The sequence below is a fragment of the Octodon degus genome, unplaced genomic scaffold (genome assembly GCF_000260255.1).
Source record: "Octodon degus isolate 3935 unplaced genomic scaffold, OctDeg1.0 scaffold00427, whole genome shotgun sequence".
NCBI classification, from domain to species: Eukaryota; Metazoa; Chordata; class Mammalia; order Rodentia; family Octodontidae; genus Octodon; species Octodon degus.
Window position 1 is genome coordinate 55,584 of NW_004525003.1, and position 3,153 is coordinate 58,736.

Sequence of the window (3,153 nt, forward strand, 5' to 3'; positions counted from 1 at the left end):
ATATATATGAACATTATGGCTGAGTCATACTCCACTATATAAATATTTTATATATTTTCATTCATTTCTTTGCTCATGGGTGCCCTAGTTGTTTCCAACATTTGTCTATCAAAAACTGTACTGGTATAAACATAGGTTCACATATATCAATGATATAAATTTTACATATATTTGTGGAAAATGTCCAGTAGGGGAACATGTGTTTTGAATGGGATTTCCTGTGCTAGAATTTTTCTTTTCCCAGATAGTTCACACAAATTTATAAAAACTGGCATCTTTAACCTGCTCTTCAGTGAACATGCATTGCAATGCCTGCAACAGAAGACACTGGTTTTAACCCTATTTCCAAAGTTCAACTCACAAAATATTGGGGAATATAGAATATCAGATCTTTCTCAACTTCAATAATCAGTGAGAGAGTTCAAGTTGAGGTGAGATCATCATGTATTCCTGTGCTAGAATTTTGAAGAGGCTCACTGTGATTTCCAACATTTTTAAACCAGTATACATTTCTACCCACAGAGGAGAAAGGTTAATTTTACAGCACAGTCTTTCCAACATTTTTTGTTCACTGATTCCTTTACGACAGACATTTCTTCTAATGTGAGATATCATCTCAACTCTGTTTTAATTTTTATTTCACAGATGGCTATTCATATGTATCATATTTGCATATATTTATGTGCCTCTACAATTTTCTCCCCTGAGAAGTGTGCGTTCATCTAGGATGCATTTTTCAGGTTTTGATCAGTTTTTGGGAGGGCACTAAGGTTTTTAATTCGTCTTAAATTCTAGAAAGCTGATCATCTCTGAGTACATGTTATATAAGATTTTTTACAAATTTGTGAGTTGTCTTCCCACTTGGTTGCTAATTGATTATTATTATTTGTTTTTTCCTTACAGAAGCTTCTCAATAGGAGGAATGCCCAGTTGTTACCTTTCCAGGATTAACAATTCAAATTGATTTTTGCTTAAAAACATTATGCTTAAACCTATGTCTTTGCCTTCCTACTTATTTTTTCGTCTAGGACAATTGATGTATCTCTTTTCATGTTTAAACCTTTAATAAATTTGACTTTAGCTTAATGCGTAGTGTCACTGCTGGGTCGAGTTTTAGTTTTGGCATATAGGAAGCCAGGTTTCCAACACCATTTCTAAAACGACTATCTTTCTTCCAATGATCACGTTTGGCATTTTTACAAATTAGATAGATGAGTGCTTTAGTAGAGTCTTCATCCTCTACTCTCTTCCTTTCATTCTTTGGTCTATATCCTCATCAATATCATGCTGATTTTAACACAGTATGTTTGTAGTATAATTTTTCTTCAGGAATTTTAATGCCTTCTGCCTTGTCTTTGTTATCCATGATTGCCTTTGTTATTATAGGACTTTTCTGGTTCCAAATAAAGATTAAGAACAATTTCTTTAGCTCTACCAGGTATGTTGGCGGTAGAGTGATAGGAATTGCATTACGTCAGGCAGCCATTTTGGGAGAATGGTCATTTTGACTTTGTTTGTTATTCCTAACCAGGATTATAAATATCTTTCCATTTTTGAAATTTCTCTGAAATCTCTTGATTTCAGATTACCCTAATTTAATTTCAAAGGATCTTAGACTCTGTTAGTTACATTAATTCCAAGTTCTTTCATTTTCCTCTATGCTATTGTAAAAGATACTGTTCCTCTAATTTTCTTCATTGTGTTTGTATCTCTGTATAGCAATGCTAATGCCCTTTGGTTAGTGACTTTGTATCTTGCTATGCTACTGAATTTGTGTATTAATGGTACTAGATTTTTGGTTGGCTTTTTTGTGTGTTCCAAGTAATGTATCATGTCATCTGCAAACAAAGAAAAATGAACTTCCTATATACCCAATCTTATAACTTTTACTTTACTCCTGTCTAATGGCTCGAGAGGATTCCAGAACTATATTTAACAAGACTGGAGATAGAGATTTTCCTTGTTTTGTACTAGATAGAAGAATAAAAGTTTTCTGTTTTTCTCCATTTAGAATTATGTTACTGGTAGTGTTGTTATAGCGACCATCTATTCCAATTTTGTGTAGGACTTTCAATGTGAATGAATGTTGAACTTTTTCTGAAAGGCTATTCTGCATCAATTGAGAAAAAAAATTGTTTTAGATTTTGCTCTATTGATGTAGTGTATTATATTTATAGATTTCTGAATATTGAGCAAATCTTGCATCCCTTTCAATCATCTTACCTTGTCATTCTGGTTGAATTTTTTGATTACTTGTATTCTATTTACATGGATTTCACTGAGGAGGTTTGTATTAATGTTCAAGAGGCACATTGGCTTGTAGTTTATTTTTAAATTTTGTCTTTCCCCAGATCGGTAACAGTATAATACTTCTTTCCAGGAATGGTTTTTGGCGGAATCCTTCCTTTTCAATTTCGTTGAAGATTTTGAGGTGTATGGTGGATATATCTTCCATAAATATCTTGTACATATCATCTGTGATTACCTCAGGAGCTGGACTTTTCTGGTTGGTAGGTTTTTTACCTTTCATATCTCCTTTGCTGTTAATGGGGTTATTGAGTAATGTTGTAGTTTCTAGATTCAATTTTGACATTTGCACATTCTAGGAATCTGCTCATTTTGTCCATGTCTTCTTTTCTGTGAGAATAAAGTTTCACAACTTGGCTATGGCTGAACTTCTGAATTTCCACTGAATCTGTGGTTCTTATAAAGTATTCATTCCTTCTTTCTTGTATATCAGTTTTTCCTTTCCTATTTCTGATGAGGTCAGCTAGGTGTTTATCAATTTTATTTAATGTTTCACAGAAATAGCTTTTTGAATAGTTAATACTTTCAACTGTTTTCTTCATCTCCATTGAATTAACATGTGCTTCAATTTTCTGACATTACTTTCCATTTTCAGGCTTTGAATTTTTGTGCTTTGCTTTAGTAGATTTTGGAGTTGCAGCATTAGGGTGTTAATTTTCTGTATTCTATTTAACTACTGTGTGTGTTGACAGCCATAAATTTTTCTCTGATAAGGGCTAACTTTCCTCTCATGAATTCTGATAATTTGTGGGTGAATTTTAACTGAAATATTGCTAGTGTTCAGTTTGTTGTTTAAACTATTCAGTGCCCCATTGATTGCTGGGTAGGGTTTTGCTTAATTTCCAT

The 3,153-nt window shown here is 33.0% G+C and overlaps 1 non-coding gene across 1 annotated transcript; it reads right to left on the reverse strand.

Annotated features, from left to right (window-relative positions):
• Positions 1–377: 377 nt before the first annotated feature.
• LOC111814692 lies at positions 378–452 on the reverse strand. Its single transcript, XR_002819603.1, has one exon. It is a non-coding gene; the product is annotated as a small nucleolar RNA SNORD81 (small nucleolar RNA).
• Between the last annotated feature and the right edge of the window lie 2,701 nt (positions 453–3,153).